The sequence below is a fragment of the Hylobates moloch genome, unplaced genomic scaffold (assembly GCF_009828535.3).
Source record: "Hylobates moloch isolate HMO894 unplaced genomic scaffold, HMol_V3 SCAFFOLD_15, whole genome shotgun sequence".
Taxonomy (NCBI): Eukaryota; Metazoa; Chordata; class Mammalia; order Primates; family Hylobatidae; genus Hylobates; species Hylobates moloch.
This window is the reverse complement of record NW_026652290.1, coordinates 80,739,477-80,759,595: the sequence shown is the minus strand read 5'-3', so window position 1 is coordinate 80,759,595 and position 20,119 is coordinate 80,739,477. Positions and strand designations below refer to the sequence as shown.

Below are 20,119 nucleotides of genomic sequence, written 5' to 3'. Positions count from 1 at the left end.
TCCACCATGAGCAGAAGCAGTCTGAAGCCCTCACCAGAAGCAGATACTGGCACCATGCTTCTTGTACAGCCTGCAGAAACATGAGACAAATAAGCCTCTTTTCTTTATAAATTACCCAGCCTCAAGTATTCCTGTATAGCAACACAAATGGACTAAGACATCCTCCAACACTTTCCCCACTTCAACTGTAGCCATTCTTGTAGGTGTGATTTCCATGTTAGAATTAACTTAGTAATAACTGAACGATAAAAACAACACACTGCTAAATAATTCATGTGCAAAGAATATATTACAAGTGAAATTAGAAAATACCTTGACTAGCATGAAAATGAAAACAATTTATCAAAATTTGTGGGCTGCAGCTAAGGCAGTGTTTACAGGGAAATTTATAACTTGAAACACATATTAGTCCAGTTGTGGTGCCTCACGCCTATAATCCTAAGACTTTGCGAGGCCGAGGCCGGTAGGTTACTTGAACTCAGGAGTTAGAGACCAGCCAGGGCAACATGGCGAAACCCCGTCTCTACTAAAAATACAAAAAATTAGCCGGGCAGAGTGGCACGGGCCTGTAATCCCAGCTACTCAGGAGGGTGAGTCACAAGAATCGCTTGAACCTGGGAGGTGGAGGTTATAGTGAGCCGAAATCGTGCCACTGCACTCCAGCCTGGGTGACAGACTCTGTCTCCAGAAAAAAAGGAAAAGAAAAAATACATATTAGAAAAAATGTAAGATCACAGATTAATGATTTACCAACTTAAGAATTAAGTACAAGTGCAAGAAAGGAAGGAAACAATAAGAGTAGAAATGGATGGCATAGAATATAGAAAATAGAGGAAAATCAAAAGCTGGCTCTTTGAAAAATATGAATAACATTAATAAATCTCTCTAACCAGATCAAATCAGGAAAAAAGAAAGACACACATTATTAATATCAGGAATGAAAGGGAAGATATCACCACAAACCTGACAGACATTTTTTTTCTTTGAGACAGGGTCTCACTCTGTTGTCCAGGCTAGAGTGCAGTGGCACCATCATAGCTTCCTGCAGTTGTCCTTTTTTTTTTTTTCTTTTGAGATGGAGTTTCCATTCTTGTTGCACAGGCTGGAGTGCAGTGGCGCAATCTCAGCTCACTGCAACCTCCACCTCCCGGGTTCAAGTTATTCTCCTGCCTCAGCCTCCCGAGTAGTTGGGATTACAGGCACGCACCACCACACCCAGCTAACTTTTTGTATTTTTAGTAGAGACAGGGTTTTACCATGTTGGCCAGGCTGGTCTCAAACTCCTGACTTCAGGTGATCCACCTGCCCTGGCCTCCCAAAGTGTTGGGATTACAGGTGTGAGCCACTGCGCCTAGTATAGCTTCCTGCAGCCTTGACCTCCCAGTCTTGAGTGATCCTCCCACCTCAGCCTCCTGAGTAGCTGGGTCTACAGAAGTGTGCACCCATTTCTGGCTAACTTTTGTATTTTTAATATAAACAAGGTTTCACCGTGTTGCCTAGGCTATCTCGAACTCCTGGGCTCAAGGGATCCTCCTGCCTCGGCCTCTCAAAGTGCTGGGATTACAGGCATGAGCCACTGTGCCTGGGCTAGACATTTTTTTAAAGTTAAAGGAATACCATGAAAATGTTTATACGAATAAATTTGACACCTTAAAGGAAATGAACAAATCCCTTGAAAGGCATAAACTACCACAGTTCACTCAAGAAAATACAGGTAACTTGAATAGCCCTGTGTTTTTTGAAGAAATTGAATTCATAATTTGATAGCCCTATATCTATTATAGAAATAATTGCCTAGATATAATACTAAATATACATAAAGTCTTCCAGAGAATCGAAGAGGAGGGAGTCCCTCCAAAACCATTTTATAAAATTACCATTACTTTCATATGAAACCAGACAAATCTATTACAAGGAGAAAAAACTACAGACCAGTATCTCTAATAAATATTGTTGCAATAATTTTTCACAAAATTTCAGCAAACTGAATCTAGCACAATACAAAAAGAATAACAGCTTATGACCAAGTGGGATGCATCCCAAGAATGCAAGATAGGTTTAACATTGGGAAGTCAATCAATGCAATTCAACATGTGAAGTTGAAAAAAATCAAAAACCAAAACCATTTTATTACCTCATTAGATTCAGAAAAAGCATTTGACAAATTTGGGACCCAGTCAAGATAGAAATTCTCAGCAAACTACCAATAAAAGAGAAACTGCTCAACTTAATAAAGGATAACTATGTTACAACTAAACCTAACGTCATGCTGGGTGGTGAATCCATAAGTGTCTGCAGCACCCTCAGTTCTTGCCTCCTCAGATGAAAGAATTCGACTAAGTGACAGAAGGCAGAGTGTGAGACTGAGGCAAGTTTTAAAGCAGGAGTGAAAGCTTATTAAAAAGCTTTAGAACAGGAATGCAAGGAAGTAAAGTACACTTGGGAGAGGGTCAAGTGGGTGACTTGAGAGATCAAGTGCAGTTTCACCTTTGACTTGGGGTTTTATACATTTGTGTGCTTCTGGGGTCTTGCATCCCTTCTCTGATTCTTCTCTTGAGGTGGGCCGTCCACGTGCACGGTGGCCTGTTAGCGCTTCAAAGGAGTCACATGTGCAGTGTGTTTACTGGAGTTGTATGCATGCTCACTTGAGGCATTCTTCCCTTACCAAAGGTTCCTAGGTCATAGGCCAGTTAAATGCCGCCATTTTTGCCTTCAGCGCACATACGTGAGCCCACTTGCCCTACTCCTGAGATTTTATTGGGAAGCTGCTGATCGTGTTTCAGGTTTTTTCTGTCTATTGAGAGGCTGCCCTTCCCTGGTGCCATTTGCAACCAATTACTATTTTAGAGTGACAGTTAACAACCACCTGACCATTACCTGATGGTTGCCTGACACTCCTAGGGGAGGGCAAGGGGCCCTCTTCTACTCTGCTCATGCCTGACCAGCTACCTACTGTAACAATACTTAATGGTAAAAGACTGAATGTTCCCTCTAACACAGGGAACAAGGCAAGAATGTCTGTCTGCTCTCACCACTTGTATTCAATATTGACTGGAGATCAATTGCCAGTACAGTAAGGCAAAACAAATAAATAAAAGGAAATAAAAGGCATAAATATTGGAAAGAAACAAAATGGTCTTTATTTGCAGATGACATGATTATGTAAATAGAAATTCATAAAGAATCTATAAATAAGGTATTAATAAGCTTAGCAAGGTCACAGGATTCAAGGTCAATGTACCAGTATACATTTCTATATATTAGGATCAAACAGTTAAAAATTGAAATAAAAAAATCAATACCATTTACGATAGCATTCAAAACTATGAAATACGGTCAGGTGCAGTGGCTCACGCCTGTAATCTCAGCACTTTAGGAGGCCGAGGCAGGTGGATCACCTGAGGTCAGGAGTTAAAGACCAGCCTGGCCAACAAGGCAAAACCCCGTCTCTACTAAAAATGCAAAAATTAGCTGGGTGTGGTGGCGGTCGCCTGTAGTCCCAGCTACTCAGGAAGCTGAGGCAAGAGAATCACTTGAACCCGTGAGACAGAGGTTGTAGTGAGTCAAGATCACACCACTGCACTCCAGCCTGGGTGACAGAGCGAGACCTCATCTCAAAAAGACAAAAAACAAAAAAACCCCTGAAATATTAAAGATAAATTTAACAAAATATGTGCAAGACCTGAACCTGGGAAACTACAAACCTTTTTGAGAGAAATTAAAGAAGACCTAGATAAATGAAAAGAGATACGATGTTCTTGGATGTAAGATTAATATTGTTAAGATGTCAATTATCCACAAATTCATTTATAGATAAAACAAAATTCTTGACAGAGTCTCACGCTGTCGCCCAGGCTGGAGTGCAATGGCATGATCTTAGCTCACTGCAATTTCTGCCTCCTGGGTTCAAGCAATTCTCCTGCCTCAGCCTCCCAAGTAGCTGTGGTTACAGGCAGCTGCTATCACCCCCGGCTAATTTTTTGTATTTTTAGTAGAGACAGGGTTTCACCATGATGGCCAGGCTGGTCTTGAACTCTTGACCTCAAGTGATTCGCCTGCCTTGGCCTCCCAAATTGCTGGGATTACGTGAGCCACTGCGCCTGGCCAATTTATAGATTAAATAAAATCTAATGAAAATTCTACTAGCCATTTTTTTGGGGTAGAGTTTGACGAGCCAATTGTAAAATTTATTTTAAATCTTAAATAATGCAAGTGACCTTGAATAGCCAAAACAACTTTGATAAAGGGATTAAATTGGTGGATTCATATTACTGGATTACAAGAATTCCTATAAAGTTGTGGCAATTAAGATAATGTGGTTTTGGTGTCAGGATCAAGGGAACACAATAGAGAATCTTGAAAAAGACCTGTACATATATGGTCACTTGAGTTTTAACAAAAATGACATGGGAATTCAATAGCAGAAAGGAAAGTTCTTTATTTTTTAATATTTGAGACAGAGTCTTGCTGTATTGCCCAGGCTGGAGTGCAGTGATGCCATCTTGGCTTACGGCAGGCTGGACCTCCTGGGTTCAAGCGATCTTCCCACTTCAGTCTCCCAAGTAGCTGGGACTATAGGCATGCACCACCACACTGGCTAACTTTCGTATTTTTTGTAGAGATGCGTTTTCCCTATGTTGCCCAGGCTGTTCTCAAACTCCTGGGTTCAAGTGATCTGCCCACCTCGGCCTCCTGGAGTGCTGGGATTACAGGTGTGAGCTACCATGCCCAGCTGAAAAGTTGCATAGCCATATGCAACTACAACAGTAACAGCAAAATCAACCTTGACCTTCTTATCTCATGCCACACAAGAATTAACTAGCAATTAATCACAGACTTAATGATAAGAGCTAAAACTAAAATTTCTAGATGATAACAGTGGAGGAAATCTTTGTGACCTTGAGTTAGGCAACACTCAGATAAGATACAGAAAACATAAGAATAAGTACCATAGAAGAAATTACTGGTGAATTTGATTTAATAAAAATTAGAAACTACTCTTCAAGAGAAACTGTCAAGAAAATTAAAAGGCAAGCCTTAGGCAACACATATCTGACAAAGGACTCATACTTACAAGAAACAACTTTTACAACTCAGTAACAAAAAGCAGAAATAGGTAAAATATTGCAAAATTGAATGAGCATTTCACTAAGGAAGATATGCAAATGGCAAATAAATGCTAATGTTCAAAGTTATTGGTCTTTAAGGAAGCACAGATTATAATTTTGCTCACTAGAATGCCTAAAGTTACAAAAATGGCATTGCCTATTGTCAGCGAGAAAGTGGAGCAAATGGAGCTTTCACACATTGCTCATGGGAAGGTAAAAAGGTCCAACTCTTTTAGGAAAGAGTATGGTGGTTTCTTGTCAAGTTAAATGTTATACTATATACTGGTCTTATGACTCAGTAATTCTATTCCTCAGCATTTACCCCAAAGAAATAAAAACATAGCCAGGCACGGTGGCTCATGCCTGTAATCCCAGCACTTTGGGAGGCCGAGGCGGGCAGATTATTTGAGATCAGGAGTTCGAGACCAGCCTGGCCAACATGGTGAAACCCTGTCTCTACTAAAATTACAAAAATTAGCCAAGTGTGGTTGTGGGCGCCTGTAATCCCAGCTACTTGGGAGGCTGAGGTAGAAGAATGGCTTGAATCCTGGAGGTGGAGGTTGGAGGTTGGAGGTTGTGGTGAGCCGAGATTGTGCCACTGCACTCCAGCCTAGGTGACAGAGTGAGAGCCTATCTCAAAAAAATAAATAAGTAGCCGGGTGCGGTGGCTCATGCCTGTAATTCCAGAACTTTGAGAACCTGAGGAGGGCAGATCACAAGGTCAGGAGTTCGAGACGAGCCTGACCAACATGGTTGAAACCTGGTCTCTACTAAAAATACAAAAATTAGCTGGGCATGGTGGCGCATGCCTGTGATCCCAGCTACTTGGGAGGCTGAGGCAGGAGAATCACTTGAACCCAGGAGGCGGAGGTTCCAGTGAGCCAAGATCACATCACTGCACTCCAGCCTGGGCGACAGAGCGAGACTCCGTCTCAAAAAAAAAATAAAAAAAAAAAATAATAAAAACATATGTCCACACAAAAACCTGTCTGTACATAAATGGTCACAAGACCTATTATTCATAACAGCCCAGAATTGGAAACACCCCAAAAATCCATCAACTGGTGAATGAATAAACCACATCAATAACAAGGAATGCTATTTAGCAACAAAATGGAATCAATTACTATAATAATTAATTCAACAACATGGGTGAATCTCAAAAGCATCATACTAAATGAAAGAAAACAAAAAAAAAACTACATATTATTTGAATCCAATGATCTGAAATTCTAGAAGAGGCAAAATTAGAGTGACAGAAAGTAGGTCAATTGTTGGCAGGGGCTGGATTCAGGGGAAGGACATGAGGAATCTTTCACTGGGGGTGATGGCACCATTCGGTATCATGATTGTGGTGGTGTTTACATTGATCAAAACTCATCAAATTATATGCCAAAAAATGATAAGTATGTATTTTATGCCTCATTAGCGAAGAAGATGAAGAGGAGGAAGATGTTAACGTAGATTTTGGGTTTATTGGTATTTATTGTAAAATTTTTTCAAATCTGCTTTATATTTGGTAATTTTTATTTTAAAATACACCAAAGCAGTCAGGATGGCCGAGCTGTCTAAGGTGCTGCGCTCAGGTCGCAGCCTCCCCTGGAGTTATGGGTTCAAGTCTCACTTCTGACAAAGCTGAATTTCCTGCTGGGTGCGGTGGCTCACACCTGTAATCCTAGCACTTTGGGAGGCCACGGCAGGCAGATCATTTGAGGTCAGGAGTTGGAGACCAGCCTGACCAACATGGAGAAACGCTGTCTCTACTAAAAAAAAATACAAAAATTAGCCAGGCATAGTGGTGGGTGCCTGGAGTCCCAGCTACTCGGGAGACTGAGGCAGGAGAATGGCTTGAACCTGAGAGGCAGAGGTTGCAATGAGCCGAGATTGTGCCACTGCACTCCAGCCTGGGTGACAGAGCAACACTCTGCCTCAAAAACAAAACAAAACAAAAAGCCAAATAATATGAACTTGAGATGAAAGCCACAAGAGAAGAATACTCCAAATTTTATGCCCTGAGTTACTTTTCACATGAGCACCTCTAAGTGACCTCCTTAGGGTAAGTAGCACAAGAGATTTACTATTTATCTATGTATTTACTTAGTACTTATGTACATATGTATGTGTATATATATATATGAATTATTTATTATCTGAGTTATTTAATCATTTAATGATTTTCCTGAACAACTGCTGGGGTGATGGTGGTGATGGAGTCAGGAGGAAAGCTAGTATAAAATACTTTGCCAAGTAATCCATTTATATAGGTTGAATTATGTCGTATGAAATTGATCGAGCCTTATTTTATTTTATAGTTTATTTTATATTTTATTTTATTTTACTTTGTGTCATTTTTTGAGACTGAGTGTTGCTCTGTCACCCAGGCTGGAGTGCAGTGGCACAATCTCGTCTCACTGCAACCTCCGCCTCCCAAGTTCAAGCCATTCTCCTGCCTCAGTCTCCCGAGTAGCTGGGACTCCAGGCATGTGCCACCATGCCCGGCTAATTTTTCTGTGTTTTCAGTAGAGATGGGGTTTCACCATGTTAGTCAGGCTGGTCTCCAACTCCCGACCTTAAATAATCTGCCACCTCGGCCTTCCAAAGTGCTGACATTACAGGCATGAGCCACTGCGCCCAGCCAGCTTCTTTATTTTATAATCCCATCTAACACCCTCACCCAACAATCAGGAAGACCTATTAATAGGATCTAACTTCGGAATGTTGTAAAAGTTACTAAAGCTTTATTGAAATCCAACTATAGAAGATACTTGTAGGTTGTTTTTTTTAATTGCTTCTCAAGATCGCAGTTTTGTAACCTTTTAGAACAATCCCTTTTGCATGGCATTCTCACTAATGCAGCCGATATGGTTTGGCTGTGTCCCCACCAAATCTCAACTTGAATTGTATCTCCCAGAAATCCCAGGTGTTTTGGGAGGGACCCAGGGGGAGGTAATTGAATCATGGGGGCTGGTCTTTCCCGTGCTGTTCTCGTGATAGTGAATAAGTCTCACGAAATCTGCTGGGTAGCAGGGGTTTCCGCTTTTGCTTCTTGCTCATTTTTCTCTTGCTGCCACCATGGAAGAAGTGCTTTTCGCCTCCTGCCATGATTCTGAGGCCTCCCTAGCCATGTGGAACTGTAAGTCCAATTAAACCTCTTTTTCTTCCTAGTCTCGGATGTGTCTTTATCAGCAGCGTGAAAACAGAATAATATAGTAAATGTTGCCAAAGCCACGCACACTTTCATTTGCTACTTATAAGGTGTAGAGTGCCTCCATTTTAATTTCAACTTCTATTTTGATGCCTCTTTAAGCTTTAGGAAAGCAGGCTTCTACCTTTTAAGCAAAGATGATTGCCTTTCTGGTAAAAAGGTATGCTATAGGCTTAGGATGGCATCCTTTAAGGTTCTGGAAATAGTAACATTGTTAGTAATGATCCCTTAATGTATATGGTTATTGTTCTTGATTCTATAGATCAGAGTCAACAAACTTTGTAAAGGGCCAGAGAGTGAATATTTTAGACTTTGAAAGCCAGGTGGTCTCTGTCTCTCAAGTCTGCTGTTATGAAAAGCAGCCATAGACAACACATCAACAAATTAAAATGCTTGTGTTCCAATAAAACTTTATATACAAAAACAGGCTTGGAGCTGGATTTGACCTGTGCTGAAGTTTGTTGACCCCAGCTTAGATTGTAAACATCACTGAAAACAAATGTGCAACTTGTTATGATAGACTGTTTATACAATCAAATAACATAGATGCTTCTATGAAGAGAACTAATACTGAATAGTGAAATATCCATCAGGAAGTCCCCATATCTGAAAATTAGGGTCTGCATCTTCTGGGATTCTGCATGATTAACTGGCATGCAAAAATCTGTGATTTATAGAAAATATAAAGATATTTATCCAAGATAGTTTAGAAAAGTTTCACAGATTAACCACTTTGGTTGCTAATCAAAGTATACTTTAGCTACAAATGTAAAATTCAGAGTAGGTTTTACTTTTACTTTGTCTTTCTAAAAGATTATACTTTTTTATATTTAGCAAGTAACATAGGGTGACCATTATTCTTGTTAAAACATTCCAACAAATCAGATTGACTCCTATTGAAGATTTAGCTCTACAATTTTTTATTCCTGGCTGTAAGGAGTAGTTAAGGACACAGTTACCATCTATGACTATAATTTATGCAATTTGCAGTGTTCCCTTGTACTAAGATCATTTCCCTTGACTTAAAGCAGAATTATTACTTAAGAACTTCTGAACAATCATGATTTAAGCAAAGGCACTATTATTAAATAGAACTTAGGGCTGGGTGCAGTGGCTTATGCCTGTAATCCCAGTAATTTGGGTGGCTGAGGCGGGCGGATCTTGAGGTCAGGAGATCGAGACCATCCTGGCTAACACGGTGAAACCCCATCTCTACTAAAAAAACAAAAAATTAGCTGGGCGTGGTGGCACACGCCTGTAGTCACAGCTACTTGGGAGATGGAGGCAGGAGAATCATTTGAACCCAGAAGACGAAGGTTGCAGTGAGCCAAGATCGTGCCACTGCACTCCAGCCTGGGAGACAGAGCGAGACTCCATCTCAAAAAATAATAATAATAATAATAGTAAATAAAAACAATTAGCTGGGCATGGTAGTGCACTCCTGTAATCCCAGCTGCTTGGGAGGTTGAGGCAGGAGAATCACTCGAGCCCGGGAGGCAGATGTTGCAGTGAGCTGAGATTGTGCCACTGCACTCCAGTCTGGGCGATAAAGCAAGACTCCGTCTCAAAAAATAAAATAAAATAAATAGAACTTAGAAGATCTAAGAGTCTTTGTCCTCATGGTCATATCATTTATATTAAACAAATATATTTTAAAGGATGGAAAGGAGGAAAGAGAAAAAATATGGTGAATATATAATGTTTTGTTGTTCTAGCCTCTTCCTACTCTCTTTACTATTTATTTCTTATTTAGAGAGAGAATTTTCTAGCTGCTTTTTGGAATAAGTGAGGATAGAAAAGTTGCTTCTACCAGACGCTCACACCTGTAATCCCAGCACTTTGGAAGCCCGAGGTGGGAGGATCGCTTGAGCCCAGGAGTTCAAGACCGGCCTGGGCAACATAGGGAGACCCGTCTCTACAAAACAAACCAACAACAACAACAAATAACTTAAAAACAATTAGTCAAGCATGGTGGAGTACCCTGGTGGAACGATCACTTGAGTCCCGGAGGCGGAGCTTGCAGTGAGCCAAGATCGAACCACTGCACTCCAGCCTGGGCGACAGAGCAAGACTCTGTTAAAAAAAGAAAGGGGAGGAGGAAAGGAAAAGTAATAGGAAAGGAAAGGGGAAAGGGAAATTAATTCCAAGGAGATCATTCTTATCTTGTGAAGAATAATTTGAGATGTTCCCTTTAGTTCTGTAAATGTAGTGAATAGACCCCATTGTCCTGAGAGATAGACCTTAATACCGACTGTAATTTTATTATCATACTTATTTTAACAATGACAACTTTCATCCATGATATAGGCCTTGTAGGCGAAGCTCTTTGCTGGTGAGGGAGCTGACCAATTTTTACGAGAGGAGCCCGTTACCACTGGGAGGTTGTTTTATATGCTATTTTATTTAATCTTCATAACAACCTTATAAAACAGGTGTAACAGGCCAGGCATGGTGGCTCATGCCTGTAATCCCAGCAGTTTGGGAGCCCGAGGCAGGTGAATCACCTGAGGTCAGGAGTTTGAGATCAGCCTGGCCAACATGGTGAAACCCCATCTCTACCAAGAATACAAAAATAAGCCAGGCGTGATGGTGCGCACTTGTAATCCCAGCTACTTGGGAGGCTGTGGTAGGAGAATCGCTTGAACCTGGGCGGCAGAGGTTGCAGTGAGCTGAGACCAGGCCATTGCACTCCAGCCTATTGCACTCCAGCCTGGGCAACAAGAGGGAAAATCTGTCTCAAAAAATAAAAGTAAAGTAAGTAACAGATGAAAAAGTAAAGAGACCGAGTAACTTATCTAAGACCGCAAAGCTCAGAAGTTGCTAATCTGAGATTCACACCCATGTCAATCTGGCTCAAAACCTGTACTTTCCCATTTCAACATGCTGAGTGAAGATGAATTACCATGAAACTATAACTCCATCAGTGAGAGCAGAGGGAGCACTAGGCTATGCCCTTAAAGCATGAGACTCCGAGCAGGTCATGGAGTCTTTCTGTGTCCCACTTTTCTTACCTGTCAATAGGATGGCTCCGATAAACAATGGTTCCCCAAAACCAGAACCTGGGTCAAAGTTTGCACATGTCCATCATACAATTAGAAAAATAAGGACTGCCAGGTGTGGTGGCTCATGCCTGTAATCCCAGCACTCTGGGAGGTGAGTGGATTCCTTGACCTCAGGAGTTCAAGACCAGCCTGGCCAACATGGCAAAACCCCATCTCTACAAAAATATGAAAATTAGCCAGGTATGGTGGTGCACTCCTGTAGTCCCAGCTACTAGGGAGACTGATGGGTTGAGCCCAGCAGGTAGAGGTTGCAGTGAGCCAAGATTGCGCCACTCCCAGCCTGGGAGACAGAGCCAGAGTCTGTCTTAAAAAAAAGAAAAAGAAAAAGAAGAACAATGTAGATTTTCCATAAAGCTACCATTTATTCTACTTAAAAGAGCTATCCTTTGATGTAAGATTATGTTTTTTCTGCGTGTTTTATGATGTCCTTCACAAAATAAAATATTGGGAGGAGATGATAGATCATTTTTATTTTTTATTATTATTGTTTTTTGAGACAGAGTCTCACTCTGTCACCCAGGCTGCCTATTAGCCTACAGTGTTCCAAATACAAAATTTCATTTTCACGTCTTCTAAGCCAAGCCTAGAATTCTCTTCTATATAAATTCCTGGATTCCTATATAAGAGAATAAGGGAAAAAGTCCAAATTTAGCAAGTTCAAAAGCAGTCTGAGAGTGGAAACAAAGACTTCTCAAATATTGGCACAAACTTACCTTCTGTGTTGCAGTTGCACTCCTTCTCAGACGCTATGCGCCAACATTTCTCACCCTTCTTTCTTTCTTTATTTTTTGAGACACAGTCTTGCTCTTGTCGCCCAGGCTGGAGTGCATTGGCACGATCTCAGCTCACTGCACCTCTGCCTTCTGGGTTCAAGCAATGGCTGGACATGGCTGACTCACTCACAACAACTCACCTCCAGGTTCAACGATTCTCTGCCTCACCTCCAACAACTGAGATTAAAGCTTTTTTTTTTTTTTTTTTTTTGAGACAAGAGTTGCACTCTTGTCACCCAGGCTGGAGTGCAATGGCGTAATCTCAGCTCACTGCAACCTCTGCCTCCTGGGCTCAAGCGATTCTCCTGCCTCAGCCTCCCAAGTATCTGGGACCACAAGTGCCTGCTACCATGCCTGGCTAGTTTTCATGTTTTTAGTAGAAATGGGGTTTCACCATGTTGACCAGGCTGGTCTTGAACTCCTGACCTCAGGTGATCCACCCGCCTTGGCCTCCCAAAGTGCTGGGATTGCAAGTGTGAGCCACCGCACCCAGCTAATTTTTGTGTGTATGTGTGTGTGTGTATATAATAATAATAATAATTATTATTATTTTTTGAGACAGAGTTTCGCTCTTGTTGCTCAGGCTGGAGAGCGCAATGGCGTGATCTCAGCTCACCACGATCTCCACCTCCTAGGTTCAAGCGATTGTCCTGCCTCAGCCTCCTGAGTAGCTGGGATTACAAGCATGCGCCACCATGCCTGGCTAATTTTGTATTTTTAGTAGAGATGGGGTTTCTCCATGTTGGTCAGACTGGTCTCGAACTCCTGACCTCAAGTGATCTGCCTGCCTTGCCCTCCCAAAGTGCTGGGATTACAGGTATAAGTCACCACACCTGGCCAATTTTTGTATTTTTTGTTAGAGACAGACTGTCACCATGTTGGCCAGGCTGGTCTCAAACTCCTGACCTCAACTGATCCACCCGCCTCAGGCTCCCAAAGTGCTGGGATTACAGGCATCAGCCACCACACCCAGCCAGATTATTTTAAAATATCTTTATTGAGCAAAATAAGATGTTGACACCCTACTTTGGCTTCTAAAATATTGTTGGACTTTTTTGGGAATTTTCCTTGCCTATGAAATCCCAAAATTTGGGAACCACTGTTCTAATTGAACACACAAACTGGCCAGGCGTAGTGGCTCATGCCTGCAATCTCAAGCACTTTGGGAGGCCAAGGTGGGTGGGTCACCTGAGATCAGGAGTTCGAGACCAGCCTGACCAACGTGGTGAAATCTCATCTCTACTAAAAACACAAAAATTAGCCAGGCGTGGTGGTGGGTGCCTGTAATCCCAACTACTCGGGAGGCTAAGGCAGGAGAATCGCTTGAACCCGGGAGGCAGGGGTTGCAGTCAGCCAAGATCATGCCGTTGCACTCCAACAGAGTGAAACTCTGTCTCAAAACACACACACACACACACACACACACACACACACACACACACACACACACACAAACTAGCAGGTTGACTATTTATTGATTAAGCCACAGATTTTTTTTTGTAGTTAATTTCTTTTTTCAGTTTAAAGAATGCTGTTGTATAAATAAAGCCTGGTATAGAGAGACAGTTACAACCTCAGAAGGGCAAGGACTCGGAGTATTACTCCAGCACACAAAAGGTCCTTTAAATCAAACGTGGATTTGAGTGTGTTGGCAACATTTAAAATGTGCGGAATTTTACTTGTTAATACAGATTTCCAGCTTCCCTAGAAAAATTATATCTGGCCATCTTGAGCCCACATGTTGCTGGAGCACAGTGGCTGTGGCCCTGCGGGCATGGCATGAGCCTCTGGTTTGCCATCATCCCCACCATTTTCTACTGCATCTCACCCTGCCTGCTTCATTCATGTGAGTTTGCCATCCCAATCCTGCAGGTTTTTATGTTTGCAACCTCATGCAAGTGCAGTCTAGGGACCACAGCACTGATGTCACCTGGGAGGTGGTCAGAAATGCAGAATCTCAGGCTCCACCCAAAATCAACTGAGTCAAAACCTGCATTTTAACAAAATCTCCAGGAAAATCATATGCACATTACAGTTTGAGAAGTCCTTTGAGAAGAACCTGGAACTTCGAGATCCTTTCCTCAACCAGATTCTGTGACCATGGGCAAAACTCTGAACTATTCACTGTGGCAACAGGTACAACTCACAGTGCCTAGGGTGGGAAGACAGAACAAAATCATATATTAAAATAGCTACCGCCGGGCACGGTGGCTCACATCTGTAATCCCAGCACTTAGGGAGGCTGAGGTGGGCAGATCACAAGGTCAGGAGTTCGAGACCAGCCTGGCCAATATGGTGAAATACTCTCTCTACTAAAAATACAAAAATTAGCTGGGCGTGGTGGCAGGCACCTGTAGTCCCAGCTACTCAGGAGGCTGAGGCAGAAGAATCGCTTGAATCCAGGAGGCAGAGGTTGCAGTGAGCCGAGATCGCGCCACTGCACTCCAGCCTGCGTGACAGAGCGAGACTGCGTCTCAAAAAAAAGAAGCTACCATGCCAGGCGCAGTGGCTCACGCCTGTAATCCCAGCACTTCAGGAGGCTAAGGCAGGCAGATCACCTGAGGTCAGGAGTTTGACACCAGCCTGGGCAACATGGTGAAACCCCGTCTCTACTAAAAATACAAAAAAATTAGCTGGGTGTGGTGATGTGCACATGTAGTCCCAGCTACTCGGAAGCTGAGGCAGGAGAATTGCTTGAACCTGGAGGCAGAGGTTGTAGTGAGCCAAGATCATGCCACTGCACTCCAGCCTGGGTGACAGAGTGAGACCCTGTCTCAAAAAAAAAAAAAAAAAAAGAAAAGAAAAAAGAAAGCTACCATTATAAGGATGAATGTACAAATATATGACGCAGACTGGGCTGGATCAGTGTCTCCTGGTCTGATGTTGGTGGTAGGGGGATGGAGGCTGGAGCTGGGCCTCAAAGACAGGAGGGAGAAACTGTCCAGAATGAGGTGCTCACGGTCTGTAGTGAGGGAACCCTCGGCAGCGCTGATCAGCTAGAGCACAGAGCCTGATTTGGAAATACTAAGAAAGCAATAAGATTGGAAATATATTTTGAGCATAAACTGTAGCTTAGACTTCTAGGCTAAGATATTGGCATTTGTTCTCTTTATAATGAGAAGCTTTAGAGGTGTGAAATGAGTGTTTTGAGGTTAATAGTCTGACAGATTGTGCAGGGTCAGTGGGTTTTATTTTAAAGAGACACATTCAGAATGGTTTTATACACAAGCCTACATGTGAATAAAGCAAATTCCTTAAGGTATGACACATTTTGTGTCTTTCCTACCTATATTGGCATGTGTTTCTCTGATATGTGTACTCAGAGTCCCTAACCCAGCACCCAAAGCCATGATGAATCTTTCCTGGCTTTTTGTCAGGCCTTGCCATGAGAGTGACCATTAAAGGTCAGAGAGTCATACGGACTCTCCCAGGGATACTGGGCTGGGCTGGGAATTGAGGAATTCACTCCGCATCCAAGAACCACATTTCCCCAGCTGTAAGATGGCAGAGAATAATGTTTGTGTCCCAATGAAGTTCTAACACACAGTGTTCTCAGATGACTGGCAGCATTTTGAAAGTAACATGTGACTGTGTAATTTATGCTCTTTGAATTTGCAGTGAGACTATCCGTGGCAGTACAATGTCTATCCATGCTCCTAATTAGAAGTTTTCCAGAACAGCTCATGTGTCTGAATTAGAAATATTTGTCACAGGGCATTAAATGTGGTATTTAGCTGTTGGGTGATTTTTTCAATAGAACTTTGTTAAAGACCAGATATAATGTGTCATTGTTTCTTTTGTGATTCTGGATTCTTTTTGAGAACTAAATGTTTAAGCAGTAAAGAGCTGAGACACCCTATGGGTAAGATCCTTTATAAATCAGCCCATTACAGCGTGAATTCACTTACATTGTTGGCCAATGACGTCATGTAAGGATCAGATTATGCTTTTCTGTTTGGGTGTGTTTTGTGTTGATTTGTCAAGCCTGGAGGGTTGGCCACCAGGAAGAAGTTGAAATGGCCACTGAAATCCCCTGGCTGTGATTGTCACAAACTTGGGTCTGAGATACACAGAAACACTTGCCTGTAATCAGGCTGAAGCTTTCAGCTCAGGCTGTACTAGTGCCTGTTGGAAATATAAATGAAAGCGTTTTTACAACTCAGCAACAAAATATCCAATAGCCTAATAAAAAGATGGGCAAAAGACTTGAACAGACATTTCTCCAAAGATGATATCCAAATAGCCAATGAGGACACATGAAAAGATGATCAACATCTCCAATTTCATTAGAGAAATGCAATCAAAACCACATTGAGCTATCACCTCACACTCATTGGGATGGCTACTATCAAAATACAAAACAAAACAAAACAAAGCAAAAAACAGAAAATAACAAGTGTTGATGAGGATGTTGCAAAATTGAAGCCCCCGTGCACTGTCAGTGGGATTGTAAAATGGGGTAACTGCTATAGAAAACAGTATAAACAGTCCTCAAAAAATTAAAAATGGAACTACCATATGGCACAGCACTCTCACTTTTGAATATATATCCAAAAGAATTGAAAGCAGGGTCTCAAAGAAATATTTGCACACTCATGTTCATAGCAGTGTTATTCACAATAGCCAAAAGATGGAAGCAAACCAAGTGTTTGACTGATAAATGGATAAACAAAATGTAGTATATACATACAATGGAATATTATCCAGCCTTAAAAAGGAAAGGCCAGACACAGTGGCTCATGCCTGTGATCCTAGCACTTTGGGAGGCCAAGGCAGGAGGACTGCCTGAGGCCAGGAGTTTGAGACCAGACTGGGCAACATAGTGAGACCCCCTATCTCTACAAAAAACAAAAATTAGCTGGATGTGGTGGTGCATGCCTGTAGTCCCAGCTACTTAGGAGGCTGAGGCAGAAGGATCGCTTGAGCCCAGGAGTTCAAGGCTACAGTGAGCTATGATTGTGCCACTGCACTCCAGCCTAGGCAACAGAGCAAGATCTTGTTTTTAAAAAAATAAAAATAAAACGGAAAGAAATCCTGTCACATGCTACAACATGTATGAACCTTGAAGACATTGTGCTAAATGAAATAAGCCAATCACAAAAAGACAAATGCTATAGGATTGCACTTAGATGTCTACAGTGGTCAATTCATAGAAACAAAGTAGAATGTTGGTTACCCTGGGCTGAGGAGAGGCAAGGGGGAATTGTTTAAAGGATATATACAGTTTCATATTTGCAAGATGAAAAACTTCTGGAGATGGCTTTCACAGCAATGTGAATATACTTAACACACTGAACCATTTAATTAAAAATGATTAAGATGATAAATTTTATGTGTTTCTACTACAATAAAAATTGCACAATAGATAATTGCATTAATAGCCCAATTTGTAGCCTCCTGTATTTACGCCCTTTGCCTTATAACTTCTTAGTCCCTTCACACACTGTCTCTGGGCTTGGCACATAAAGTACAGTCAAAAACAAGCTATGTAACTTCTGAGGCTAGGTCACAAAAAGGATATCGTTTCTGCCTTGCCAGCTTTCTCAACTGGGACACTAACATTTGGTACCAAGCCAGCATGCTATGAAGACGCCCACAGTAGCCAGCATGGGGACTACATTGAAGCAATACAGGTATTGAGAACAGAGATGCCCCTAGCCCCACTCCCCACCCAGCTGGCTGCCAGCATCAGCGGCACCAAGGAAGATATATGGATGGCAAATAAGCACATGAAAAGATACTCAACACCATTAGTCTTTAGAGAAGTACAAATTAAAACCACAATGAGACACCGCTACTTACCTACTAGAATCACTGAAATTAAACAGACAACAGAGCAAGTGCTGGCAAGAATGTGGAAGAATTCACACTCTCATACACCAATGAAGGCAACGCAAAATGATACTGTCACCGGTAGAGGGTCGTGACTGTAAATTGTCCAGGTTCTTGGCGTTTTGAACAAAGAATTGGACAAAACGCCCAGCAAAGAAAGAATGAAGCAACGAAAGAACGAAAGCAGCTCTCTCGGCTTTCGGCTCGGAGGAGGCCAAGGTGCAACTTTCTTCGGTCGTCTCGAATCCGGGTTCATCCGACACCAGCCGCCTCCACCATGCTGCCGAAGTTCCACGCCAATGAGATCAAAGTCGTATACCAGAGGTGCACTGGAGTTGAGGTCGGTGCCACTTCTGCCCTGGCCCCCAAGATTGGCCCCGTGGGTCTGTCTCCAAAAGAGGTTGGTGATGACATTGCCAAGGCAAAGGGTGACTGGAAGGGCCTGAGGATTACAGTGAAACTGACCATTCAGAACAGACAGGCCCAGATTGAAGTGGTACCTTCTGCCTCTGCCCTGATCATCAAAAGGAACCACCAAGAGACAGAAAGAAACAGAAAAACATTAAACACAGTGGGAATATCACTTTTGATGAGATCGTCAACATTGCTCGACAGATGCGGCACCGATCCTTAGCCAGAGAACTCTCTGGAACCATTAAAGAGATCCTGGGGACTGCCCAGTCTGTGGGCTGTAATGTTGATGGCCGCCACCCTCATGACATCATAGATGACATCAACAGTGGTGCTGTGGAATGACCAGCCAGTTAAGCACAAAGGAAAATATTTCAATAAAGGATCATTTGACAACTGGTTAAAAAAGAACAAAAGCAGGGATTTATTGAAAACGAAAGTACACTCCACAGTGTGAGAGTAGGCCGAGCAGCGGATCAAGGGCCCCGGATACAGAATCTTCTTGGGTCCAAATGCCCTCTAGAAGTTTCCCATTGGCCACTTCATGCCCACCTCAGGTAAATGAAGTGGTAGCTCACAGTCAGTCTGATTGGTTGCAGAAAGCAGCCAACCAGAGGATGACGTGGTTACAAATGTTACACTCCTGTGCAAACATATGATTGGTTGCAGAAAGCAACCAATCAGAGGCTAGGGTGAAGTTACAAATTTATACTTCTATGCAAACGAAGACTCCGCCTGCAGTTAGTCTGATTGGTTGTGGACAGCAACCATTCGGAGGCTGGAGTGAAGTTACAAAGTTGCAAAGGAAGACTCAACCCGCAATAAGTCTGATTGGTTGCCAATTTCCCATGCCTGGCAGAAAAGATGGGGGGTTTGCAAAGGGAGTAGCCTCTGGTCCTTTTCTGATTTAGGCATGGAAAGTTAGGGTTTTCCTTTCAGTTTAGTTCTAGGAATGCTGCGTGAAACAGTCTTAGTCCCTGCCTCCAAACCCTATTCTCCTGCCTCAATACAACTACTTTCCAAAACAGTTTGGCAGTTTCTTAAAAATTAATTATACACTTACCGTATTATCCAGCTATTTCACTGCCAGCTGGTTCCTAAGATAAAAGGAAGCTATATCCTTAGAAAGAGTTGTACATGATTGCTCATAGCAGTTTTATTTGTAATAGCCAAAAACAAACGAAAAAAATCTCACATGCCCACTTATAAACCGTGGTGTATATTCTTTTTTTGTTTTGAGCCTCACTCTGTCACCTAGGCTGGAGTGCAGTGGGGTTATCACAGCTCACTGCAGTCTTGGCCTCCTGAGCTCAAGCAAGCCTGCCTTAGCCTCCTGAGTAGCTGGGATTACAGGCACACGCCACCCCACCCAGCTAATTTTGTATTTTTGAGTAGAGACAGGGTTTCTTCATGTTTGTCAGGCTTGTCCTCAACTCCTAACCTCAGGTGATCTGCTCGCCTTGGCCTCCTAAAGTGCTGGGATTACAGGCCTGAGCCATGGCGCCTGGCCAGGAGCAGAGGTTTAATAGGTGAAAGAAGGAGAAAGAGAAAGGAAAATAGCTCTCTCTCTAGTGAGAAAGAAGGGACTTCCAAGAGGAAAAGGTCAGCTGGTGGATACGCCAGATTTTATAGTCCAGCTTGAGGAGGCCGTGTCTGATTTAGGTAGGGCTCACAGGTTTTTTGGGTCAGGTGTGACGTTTACATAGCACACAGGGAAGGCTGGTGGCC

At 42.5% G+C, this 20,119-nt stretch overlaps 1 pseudogene; it reads left to right on the top strand.

The window, feature by feature from the left end:
* The first annotated feature begins 18,242 nt into the window (after window positions 1-18,242).
* On the top strand, window positions 18,243-18,748 carry LOC116483206 (large ribosomal subunit protein uL11-like; annotated as a pseudogene).
* Window positions 18,749-20,119: the final 1,371 nt, after the last annotated feature.